Source organism: Pristis pectinata, chromosome 6 (assembly GCF_009764475.1).
Source record: "Pristis pectinata isolate sPriPec2 chromosome 6, sPriPec2.1.pri, whole genome shotgun sequence".
In the NCBI taxonomy this organism is placed as follows: Eukaryota; Metazoa; Chordata; class Chondrichthyes; order Rhinopristiformes; family Pristidae; genus Pristis; species Pristis pectinata.
In genome coordinates this window covers 24,945,566-24,957,629 of record NC_067410.1, presented here as the reverse complement: position 1 = coordinate 24,957,629, position 12,064 = coordinate 24,945,566, and the positions used below count along the sequence as shown (strand labels likewise).

The following is a 12,064-nucleotide window of genomic DNA, read 5'->3' as shown; positions in this document are numbered from 1 at the left end:
GAGCTGGCTGAAAGCTACTGAAGGTAGTTTTATATCTATATGAAAATCAGGAACAGTATTGCCTTATCCTATTTTGTTGTTATTTCTACTTTGAGTGAAATAAATAGCCATGCAAAAATGCATACGGCAAGACAAAAAGTGAAATGATAAAGTAAAAATAAATTAAAAATGAAGAACGAGGTCAGAATGCAAGCATGGAAATGGGAATGTGAATGTCGCTTTAAATTTCCAGGCTGGATGCTGCCGTTCCAGCCAATTGTAGGGAAGGTGTAGAATGCTGGGAATGCTGGGAATGTTAAGTCAAGCCTGGCTGGGATAAGCTGAATGGTGAAAGGCTGAGGAGGGATTTCTGAGGTAAAAAATCTCCGAAGAACCAGCTCTTATTTTGTGCCTTTTTTAACCCCCCCCCCCCAATCCCTCCTCCTCTCGGGAGGGGTTGACTGCATAAAGGGATCATTGCGGCTATTGCCGGGTTTCTTTTAACCGGCAGCAGAGGGCTTGTGTGACAGACGAGCTAAAGGGTTTCACATTTGTAATTTGGCATGTAGTGTGTGAGGAGAGAGATGTAATGATTGGAGGTGAGCGACCGGCTTTAATTATTGCAGCTTGGAGGCGATACGCCTTCTGTAAATCAAAGCTACGGAAACGTGATATTTTGCTAGTGCATCATATATAGTATGATTAAGTGCGTAATTTTCTTCAACCAAAGGCCTCAAAATGTATTTTATATTAGATATACTGTGGATTGGTGAACCTAGGCAGACAGCAAACGCCCATGACAGAATAAATGGTTTGAAATGACAGTGCTTTAAAATGTATTGGGGATCGATGTTACTGTGTTTTTTGTTTTTTTAAAAACAAAATCGCGCTTTATTTAAAGTATCTGTAAGGTTTAATCAACGTATTGATTGCTAGGCGGTTTCCAGGGCACAGCCCTTCCCATCTGCCATGGTGTTTGATGGGTGCGCGGAATCTGCTGCCTCCACCTAACCTGGTACCGGAGATGGTGGAATATGTTTTGATTGACGTTTTACAGTCCATCCAGCTATTTAAACATTTAGAATTCTTGGTTGTGTTGACCAATCGGTGAGGTTTTGGGGTCGGTCGATGTCAAATTTGGCTGTAATCTCGGTTTTGGGCGAACGCCCCCATCTTCAAACTCTTTTTTAAAAAAGCAGTCCAGACCACATTGACGTTAGCCTGTTCAAGGCTTCTTATTATCAATTATGGGCTGTCATTTACATATCAGTTAATCGATAAAAGGCACGATATTTTTAATATACCTTTGGGTTAATGGGATGGTAAAACAATAATGTGAATCTTTGTTTTTGTTACGAAATAGTCGTGGTTTGACATTTTTGCTGTGAATAATAATTTCAAGACAGTAAATTCTATTATTAGTTTTTAGGCATGTGAATATCTTGTGATACCACAGGAATAGCTGGCAGTCATCGGGAGCCATGAGCACTGCATTATTCATGAGAATAACTGATATTGATCATACACAAATAATTCGAACTAATTTATTTTAATTTTTAAACAACCTCCTGGTACTGATTCACAATGTCACATTACTCCTGTAAGATCTGATACATTGTGGATTTGAGAAGCTCCTAGCATCAACATTCAACAAGCAATCAAATGTTGATTTGATACCAAAAACATTTGTGAGTTATTTATATTGTGTGATTGTATTAGTTATTTATTTTCTCCACTGGGTGTAAACCTATCCAGATGAGTTGAATAAAAAAAATATTTTTAAATGGCTCTAAGGATCCAAATGCGAGACTGAACAATTCCTTTAAAATTCATAATTTGAAGCCCATAACAAAAAAATCACTATAAGTTTGTAATAATTGCCAGCCCAGCTCAGAACTTGTCAAGACAACGGAATGGCAGAATTGGAAAGATCTGCTATTGGGTAGTGGGGTTGAGGATTCTGTACAGTGTTTCTGGTATGGGAAAATTTAACTTTAGCAGAAAGCAAGTAGAGAAGTGGAAAACATTAAACATCTTACCACTGCTATTCTAAATCTTGACAAGCTCAAAACTAACTTGGAAATATTTGCATAAAATCCACTGCACAGTTCCTTATATATCTGTAACCAAGGCAACATTGTGTGCACTTCTCTCACAACCTAGTATATTGTTCCTGAAAATTGTAATGGTGAGTTCTCAGCCTTCTGTTCTTTTTATTCTAAATGCCACAGGGAAAATATTATGTTTTATTTTAAGAAAATTACTACAGAAAGTAACACTGAAAGGTAATCATATTAAATTTGACCAATTCTAGCTCAAAAAAGCAATAATAATTACATTAATGCAACTAGAAAGATTTATCACATGACATATTCAGTGACATTACCCACATAAAATTGCTAAATAATTGCAGATGAATACAGATGGTGTTTATCGCACTGAATCATGTAGATTTGTACTTGCAAGTTTTATTTCTACCGCCAACTGAATTGGCATGTGTTGTCCATGAGAGATGCTGAGAGGAAGCTAAGTGCAATTAACAAAGCATGAGAGGAAAAATCCTTGAGGGTGATTCATCCTTTGCTGATTACAAAGCGGCACCAATGAAAGCCTAGGAGATTCTGTTTCCTCCTCCTGGGGAAATAATGCATATTGGAAGGGCACTTACAAGAGTGGTAAGAAGAAACAGCAAAGAAAGTGATGAACTCAACTAGGAACCCATCATTCACTTCATTTGGGCTGGTTTGTATTTTGGATTTTATATTCTTAATAGAAGATCAGAGTGCCTGGAAGTAACTTCCCTGTTTTTATTTTTTTTAACCTATCTGCTAATGGGAAACTTCATGACATCCATCTATTTCAGATGTGTATGTAAGAAAAATGGTAAGAGTTCCCAGATTGCTTAGTGAGTAAAAACTCAAAATAATTCTACACTAAGCCATGAGGATAGAGTTCTGGGGTTCATATTAGGTTGCCCTGGACAAATCTGATTAATCTCATGTATTCTTTTTCTGAGACAGATCCTTGAGGTTGTGGATGACTTCCTTTCACTCCACTTCTGTGGATTATCTGGTGGCCAATGAGGCTAATGTGGGATTGCTGAATTTGCCACGAGGTGCTTGATGGAGTGGCTGGCTGAGTAGTTCAGGAAGTGGAATTACTGCTGTTTCTGATGGGTTTTCTTGTGCTTCTGACAAAGAAACTAATTTCTCAGAGCCATCTCCTATTCTGCTTCATATGTTTTTGAAGTGGTGATAGGCTAGAGCTTTTCATGAGTCGATGGGAATGTTGCATTTTTTTTCAAGGAAGCTTTGTGAACCTCCTTGCATCATTTACTCTGTTCTAGTTCTTTCTTCCCATAATGCAGCTCAGGGTCAAGTGTTTATATTGGGAGTCTAGTATAAGGCTTTCAAATGGTACGGTCTACTTTTTGGAGGCAGTCCAACATAATCAGAACTGTAATTTGAGGATATTGGCCTAGGAGAGGATACTGATGTTGGCTGGCTTACCCAGCCAGAAAATTTGGCAGAAAGAGAAATAAAGGTATCTCTCCAGAGGTTTGAGGTACTGCTGTAGCTGGTTCACATTTCAGAAGTGCGTAGGAGGGTTGGGATCACTGCTACCTGGTGGACTGTGGGCTTTGTGCTGGGTTTCAGTTCTTGAACATAAATATTCTTCCCCTCAGATGAGCAAAGGCTGTGCTGGTGTACCAGAGGTGATAATAAACTTCATTAATGTCTACCCTCACAGAGAGGTAGTTCCATGAAATATGGAAGAGTCTGTTTTCCCAACATTTCCAGTGTTGGAGGTGGTGTTATGCATGGGGGCAGATTGATAGAGGATCTTTGTTTTGTAGGTGTTGTCTTTGTTCTACAACTCAAAATCCAATGTTGAATCAACCTCAGTTCTGGACAGGTTGTGATGTGATCCTCTATTCTAGCAGAAAAATTATTGGAGATGAGATGTAATATTGCAATAAGAAAGATTGAAAAATGCATTGAAGAGATGGCACAGTCTTGCTTCACTCTAGTTTGTGCTTGGATTGGCTCTATTATGGACCAGTTGGTTAGAATTGTGGCTTGCATGCCATCATTCAGCAGACATAGAATAGTGACAAATTTCTTAAGGGAAGCAAATTTTGAGAAAGTTTCTCTACAGAGCATCTTAATTGACACAATCAAAGGCTTTGGTAAAGTCAAAAAGGGCCATGAATAGTGGTTGATGCTACTACCTGCATTTTTCTTAGAATGACTCTGCAGTGAAGATCATATGCATTGCCACTGTGAATCAGGAAGCAGCATTTTGGCCATAAGGTGGTTTAGGAGGTTCTTGTGATAAATTTCCATGTTTCCTTTCTTGAAGATGATTACCATTATGGTGTTAATGAAATCCCTTAGTGTTATCGCCTCATCCCATATGTGAGAGATGAGGCTGTGAGTTTTTGCCTAATGTACTTTGGTAGGGATATTGTCTGCTTCAGAGGCCTTGTTTTTCAGTTGATGAATGGCCTTTTCTCCTCAGAGTGAGGTAATATTGACACTGGGTCATTTGCAGTGGGCTGGAATCAAGGACGTTTAAGGACAGAGTCCTGGTTAGGAGTTCTCTGAGGAAATGGCTAGGTTAGTTATAGTGACTTGGTAACTGGTAATTAGTTCCAGTTAGAAAAGTAAAGAGGTAGCCAATTTTCTCAACCTTGATTGCATTAAAGGGTATATGTGCATGCCTAAATATTGGATTGGCCTTGTGTGGTACAGCATTTTCGGACTATGTTCATGGATAAAAAATGGTGAAATAGCTGGATGAATGCCATTATCTGTGAAGCCCAAACCCATGAACTTCAATGGAGAATTGGGAAAATAAAGAGATAGAAAGATTTTGCAGGATTGGCAATGGATAATGATCCAAAATCTTATCAAAGCCAACCATTTTAAGTATTGATGAGAACCACTTGAGATCAACCAGCTTGGCACAGATCATGGATTAAATCTAGATTCTTGAAAATTAATTGTTCCAGTAGGTCACTTAATTGACCAGCATATTTTGTATTTTGTATCTTGTAGTAAATCTTATTACATGTGACACATCAAAATTAGTAACGGATGTAACTGGTAATTTTAATTTCATCTTTGGTCTTTTTAAATTGTAAAAGACCTTCCTCCTCCCACTCCCCCTAGCAACCAAAATGTGAAATGTGTATTAATCTGCTCTTTTCCCTCTTTAGTATTTTTGCTCCCATTTCTATTACAACCGTAAAATGAATGTTCTTTGTTTATTTTAACAAATAAAATGTTAAAATATGTAAGGCAGGATGAACCAGCTTGCAAATATTGAACATACTAAACCAGTACCACTGTAAGAAATCACCAGTAAAATTGAATGAGAGCGTCATGATGATTGGAAAATCTTATTGTATCCCTTTTCTTTCACTGGGTGGCTTAGCTCCCATTAAATATTCCTTAGTAGAAATTTCTTGTGTAGGAAATCAAATGAGATGTAAACATTTTTCATTTTCCTTATAAATTAAAGGCACTTCATTTATAGAGAAAATAGTTTATAGTTGCTATTAAAGCATCTGATATGAGGTCAGTGATAGTGACAACTACAAAAAACTTTAGAAACAAAGGTAGACCATTCTGGGCTTAATAAACAAAGGTATAGAGTACAAGAAAAACAGGAAGTAAACCTATATAAAACACTGAAAAAAGGGAAAAATAGAAAATGTGAGAAATATTCAGCAAGTCAGCCAGAATCCATGAAGAGAGAAACAGCTGACATTTTAGGTCACTGACCTATCATCAGCATGTCAGAAAACAAGCATGTTTTAAGTTGCAGAGAAGGGAGAGAGGTGTAGAGAACAAAGGGAATGTCTGTGATGTGGTGAAGACTGAGAGAGTGAGTAATGAAAATAGTGGTGGTTCAGACTGAGAGTGGGTGGTGAAGACTTGTTAATTGCAGTTGATCTGTCTGGAGAAGATGTAAATAGGAGATTAATGAGGAGAGAGGGGAAAAATAAAGCTGGAACTGTGAGATTCTAAACAATGAAGAAAAAACTGAATTAATAGTACACTGATGATGTTTCAGCAGAACTGACCATTTCTGGCATTAACTAGAAAGGCAGGTTATCTGAAATCGTTGAGTCCTGTGGGCTGTAAGGTTGGACAATGAGATGCTGTTTCTCAAGCTTGCAGTAGGCTATGACGGACCAGTGAGCAGGGCAAAGACAGCGAGGTTAGCGTGGGATGGAGAATGAAAGTGATGAGCAACTAGAAGCTCAGGGTCACCCTTTTGGACTGAATGGAGATGTTCTGCAAAACTATCAAGCAGCAATGCTTTTAGTTTGTCCAATGTAGAGGAACTGCATGGACATTGAATGTGGTGCACTCATTTCGAAGTGAAAGGGAATTGTTCAGCACCTCGTAGGAGGCACCTGGAATGGTGAGAAGGGAAGAGGCAAAAGTTGTGAAGAGAATGGTCCCCTTACAAATATGAGAGACGAAGATAAGATGTTTCCAGTGGAGGGAAAAGCATCGCTAAAGAACAGATACAATGGAGCCTGAGAAACTTGGGGGGGGGGGGGGCTGGGAGCATAGAATGGGTTTATCCACTTCAAGAGCATTGTATTCATTTCTTAGTCCCACACAGCACGAAGATTTGGGGGTGGGGGGTGCAGGGGACTGCTAGAGTAGTTCCAGAGTTAAGAGATGACCATTATGTAGATAAATTTGGAGAAGCTGGGATTGTTCTCTCCTTGGAGGAAAAAAAAGGCAGAGGAGATTTGACAGGAGTGTTTAAAATGACAATAGTTTAGATGCTTTCTACTTATGTTTCCCTTTGGTTGAAGAGTTGGTGGCCAATGGGTACAGATTTAAACTGATTGTTAAAGAAAAACATGTGACATGTGGAAAACCTTTTAGCAAGTGTGTAGGGCATGAAACACACTGTCTGACAAGTTAGTGCATACAGTTTCAATAGGAATTTTGAAAAAGAGAATTGAATAAAAACTTAGAGAGAAAAATTGCATGGACAAGGGTTCAAAAAGAGCAGAGGAGGCGTGGCTTGGAATATTATTCTAAAGAGCTGGGTTTAATGGCCAACCTCTGGCAGTACTGGATCTGTCATGATGTCATTGAATCTTGGAACAGGCTCCAAGGGTAAATAGCTTATATGTTTATATATTCTTAGGAAATATGAGCAAGGAGTTGCGATTTTACTTTAAAGTACCCAAGAACACCTCACAGATGCTTCCAAAGTAACATTTCAAAAACAAACAATAAGTGGTTGGGGTGGGGGAGGGGTGGTAAAATTATTGCTGCAGATGTCTGTAAAATATTGAATGCAGCAAAACAGGTTTTTTTTTTAATTGCCGAAATACCTTAAACTTAACCTCGGTAATGTGACCATAGAATGAATAATAGTTCCAGCAGTGACAATAGTTTCAGTGATTATTGACAATTTTGAAAGCAAATTACACTTCATTTTTGCTTGTGTTGTATGTGTGTCTGTGATCTTTAACACTCTAAAAGAACTGACATACTTAGGGATTTTCCATGACTAATTTTGCATGAATTCTAGTTTTTGGTTGCACAGATAATCAAATCTTAAGTGAAATTTGAGGGATAATATTAAGTCTCTTTTTGGCTTTTGTTCACATGTTAGACATGGTTTCAAAATAGTTTGGAATCTGATCTGAAAAATAGTCTGCAGAATAATAGATCTCTATAATGTGCTACTGGGAATTTTTTCTCCATCTGGTTTGTGGATCTTCATAACTGGTGTTAAGAATTTGAAAATTGTTGTTTTTGTGAAAGTCAATAATCAAAAGTAATGCACGTTTGTGGTTACTAATGTAGGATAATATATCATATATCTAAGACAAATTGCTTTTTGCAATTCTCTAAGTTTAAAACTCATTATAAAAAATAAATTACTTTTAAACAACTCTCACTGGCATTCAGTGGAATAGCATTTGTGTTGTCAGAGAAAGGTGGCAACCTAGCAAAGATTGAATGGGATGAGGGCAAATGTTTAAGCACATGTGTAAACTATAATTGTAATTCACTTGTGTGTGTCATGTGAGTTGAATTGAGATTCCACACCCATATGGAAGAAAAAAATCATAAATCAAGATTTTAGTTGTTTCATTACCATTTCAATACAAGTTGAAATGTTTTTATTTGATTAAAAAAAAATAAGAAATTGGAGGTGAAGTTAGTCATTTGGACCCCTGAGCTAGCTCCGCCATTCAACAAAATCATGGCTGATATATCCCTACACTATTTTTGTGCTCTATCCCTTGATTCATCTAACATCCATATTTTTAGTCTCAAAATAAATTGTTTAGCAAGCAATCAATGGCTGTGCCTCCATTGCCTGGTGTGAAAAAGAATTCCAAAGGTTCACCACTCTTTGAAGCAGTTCCTTCTCTTTTCAGTTTTTAACACCTTTATTTTGAGCCTCTAGTTCTAAATCTTCAGTCAGGGAAACATACTCGACAGCATCTATGCTGTTGAGTCCTTTTAATAATATTTTGTTTTGACGAGGTTACCTTTCATTCCTCTTGAACTCAAGGGAATACAGGCTTGGCATACTCGATCTAATCATGAAACAGTCCTTGTCATCCCAGTAACCAGTCTGGTGCATTTTTATTACACTTCCTTCATGGCAAGGATACCTTTTTTTTTCATAAGGAGACCAACATTTTTCACTATATTCCAGGTGTGGTCTCACCTAGGCCCTTTATAATTGAAGTGACACTTAGCATTTTCTTGCATTATATTGAATAGCCCTTTCACTGGTCTGTAATATTTAAGGCATAATTCTGCTTCAAATAAGATTAATAAATGTGTCCTAACATTGTTCTAAATTTATCATATCATGCAAATAAAAATGTTGATATGTGGATGGTTTGAAATTATTGAAATTCCAATAATATTTGAATTCTTTGGGTAAACTCTAAGTTTTCACAAAAGCTTTCATATAACCATAAGATAGCTATTACTGCAACATTTCTCAATCTAATGTTACTGTTGACTTTTGTTCATTCTCCTTTTCCTTCCCTTCCCATTTAAAGTCTTTTGAATACAGGCAACCCCCATATTATGGCCATTCAGGTAATGGAAATTTGCAAACTACTACCCAAACATTTGAGAAATGGAATAAAATTCACTCTCACTGAATTAATGATAGAAAAAGTAAATAAATTCAAGATGAATTTTTTCTCATCTTGCATTTCTTGACATGTGCAGATGATGTAGCTTCGTGTTATGGAAAATTGCGATACGACTATTTTTTAGGAACACAGCATCGCCTGTGCAGGTGTCGCCTAAACAGAGACTGAGCAGTGATATCATTTATAATTGGCCATACATTTCTAAGTATCAAGATGGCAAACTTGGTGACATTTTAAGACCTGCTAAATAGTTGAATCTGGATTGAATCTGACAAGGACTGTTTCAATTGTGGAGTGAAACAATCTTCAGTTCTTTGCTGCAATGTATTCAGGAATGTTAGATTCTAAGCAAAAACTGCAGTCCTAATTTTGCCAAAGAAGCATAATAACATGTTGCTTCAACGCCTCCCTTTCCAAATGGATCCTTGACTTCTTGACCAACAGACTGCAGTCAGTAAGGACAGGCAGCAACACCTCTGCCATGATTATCCCCAGCACTGGTGTGTCATCAGCCCCCTACTCTACTCCCTATACACCCATGGCTGCATTGCCAGGTTCTGCTCTAAGTCCATCTACAAGTTTGCAGATAATACCACATTTCTCAGTGCCTCAGTAAAACAGCCAACGTAATCAAAGACCCCACCCACCCTGGACATTCTCTCTTCTCCCCCTCCCATTGGGCAGAAGATACAAAAGTTTGAAAGTACGTACCACCAGGCTCAAGGACAGCTTCTATCCTGCTGGTATAAGACTATCAAACAGTTCCCTAGTATGATAAGATGGACTCTTGACCTCACAATCTACCTTGTTATGACCTTGCACTTTATTGTCTACCTGCATTGTACTTTCCCTGTAACTGTAACACTTTATTCAGCATTCTGTTATTGTTTTACCTTGTATCTCAATGCAGTGTTGTAATGAATTGATCTGTATAAACGATATGCAAGACATGTTTTTCACTGTTCCTTGGTACATGTGATAATAAACCAATTTACTTAAACTGAACATATTCTAACTACTGATATTTTAAAAATTAAATTTCCAGTTATTTATGTTAAAAGATGTTGCCTTAATTTTTTTTGTCTGTTTTAGCTCTTCAGTTTCTCTTGAAATCAAATGTGAGGGCAAATTCTGTTCTGAGACAAATCAAGTATTTACAATGCAAATATCAGAAATTTGAATACTCTATGGCTGTTTCTGCTCATCTTTTAATTCACTTAATTTCTATGTGTTGAATATTTATGATTTTCCTCATTGTTTTCTGGGTGCATGGTTACCTATCGAACAGGGGCCTTTTAAGTAGTGGATTGAATGAATTGGTTAGGAAATTTATGTATTGATCCAAAAATTTCTGTCAAAATATCACAAATGCTACAATTGCTGTCAGACTTGCAGCTACTTCTACACATCAATTTATTTTACATTGATTTATTACACTTAATAATGTATCCTTATTTTTATTTTTGATATTTCAGTGGTGTATTGTCATCTTTCAAAGTTGCACTCTTCTCCTACAATGAAAGGTTTGAGTAAAACATCCAATGATGGAGACCGAGTGATTCCGTGGATGAGCACACAGTGTATTTGGCTCTGGAATCTTGGTTTCCCTTAAGCGACTCATCAATTTTAAAATTCTCATCCTTGAATTCAAATTCCAATACAGCTTCTCCCCTCCCTATCTCTGGAACCATGTCTAGCCTTGAAGCCCTCCAATATATCTTCCCTCCTCCTATTAAGTAGCAGTCAATGAAAATTAGAAGAAGAAAGAATCATCTCCTTCTGACATTAAACAACATTACCATTGTTGGATCTCTCACTATCAACATCCTTGGTGTCACTATTAACTGGAAATTTTGCTGAATCATTTACAAAAGTTATCTTACTATAAGAGCAGGTTAGATAATAGATATTCTGTAGCAAGTGACTTTACTGTTGACTCTCCAAAGCCTTTCTACCATCTCCAATGCACAAGGCAGGAGTGTTATAGAATATTCTTCAACTTATTGGATTGTTGTTGTTCAAACAGTACTTGAAGCTTGGCACAAAACAGCCATTTAATCGGCACAACACTTGCCATGTTAAACGCTACTGTTCCACCACTGGTGCTACATGGCTATAGTTTGTACTGTTCGTAAGTTACTATGCCGCCTCCTTGACAATATCTCCCCAGACCCACATGCTCCACGATCTAATAGTACTAAAAGCGATGGGTGCCTGGGAACACCACTGCTTGCAAGTTACACACCATCCCGAATTTGGAAAAATGTCATTGTTCCTATGTTATCATCCTATGCTTCAAAAGTCCAAAAATTTAAATGGATTCAAAAGTCAATGTTTTATGAAGGTTCATCATTGCATCCATGCTCTTGTGTCATATGCCTATATTATAAAGCCTGGATCCCATGTAAGCTTTTATGTATCATTTTTCTCAACCTGGCTTTCACTTTTCAAGATATTTCACACTTGTATTCTTAAATCCTTTTGTTCAAGATTGCCTCCTCTAATTTGTATTCCCTCTTATTCTTTGAATTAAAAAGTTGCACTTCATATTTCCTCGTTGTTGAATTTTATTTGCAATCTATCTGCCCATTTCATCTTATTTCCAAAATACCATTGATTCTGTAATGGTTCTCACCATGTGGAGTTTAGCAAAAGTAACCCTCTATTAATAAAGGAAGGAAGGTAGAGAGAGAATACACAAACTAATAACCGACTGGGCTGACGTCAACTGGTAGGAAAATTGCCGGAATCCATTAATAAGGAAGTGGTAATGGGACACTTGAAAATGAATAGGATTGGGCAGAGTCGGCATGAAGTAACAAAAGGAAAATCATCTTTGACAGACCTGTTGGGTTTTTTGAGGTTGTAACAGGATAAATAAATGACAATGAACCAGTTGATGCGGTGTATTTGGAC

General features: G+C 37.3%; 1 protein-coding gene across 12 annotated transcripts in view; it reads left to right on the top strand.

Moving 5' to 3' along the window:
- The first annotated feature begins 249 nt into the window (after positions 1-249).
- Positions 250-12,064, top strand: part of LOC127571453 (ERC protein 2) — a 629,628-nt gene continuing 617,813 nt past the window's right edge. For 5 of the 12 annotated variants that reach the window (XM_052017827.1, XM_052017830.1, XM_052017823.1 and 2 more), the window contains exon 1: positions 290-354. The gene's annotated coding sequence lies outside the window, so the exon portion shown is untranslated. Of the gene's footprint in view, positions 355-502; positions 579-12,064 lie in introns of those variants that run through there. The other 7 variants (XM_052017829.1, XM_052017828.1, XM_052017835.1 and 4 more) reach the window with 4 other exon arrangements.